The sequence below is a fragment of the Formica exsecta genome, unplaced genomic scaffold, assembly GCF_003651465.1.
Source record: "Formica exsecta isolate Colony F162 unplaced genomic scaffold, ASM365146v1 scaffold137, whole genome shotgun sequence".
Classification (NCBI taxonomy): Eukaryota; Metazoa; Arthropoda; class Insecta; order Hymenoptera; family Formicidae; genus Formica; species Formica exsecta.
This window is the reverse complement of record NW_021848702.1, coordinates 177923-178123: the sequence shown is the minus strand read 5'-3', so window position 1 is coordinate 178123 and position 201 is coordinate 177923.

Genomic DNA, 201 nt, shown 5'->3' with positions numbered 1-201 from the left:
TCTCTCTCTCTCTCTCTCTCTCTCTCATTAATGTAAGAAACTGACTTTAGTTTAGATACTGACGTAGAAAATGCAACGAGGAAGAACGTGATTCGATGAGAAGAACGGAATTGTGAAAACTAGTTTCATGAAAACTCTATTTCTAAAAGAGAACTTTTCTCTCCTTTTCTCTCTCTCTCTCTCTAAACATTATTATTATTG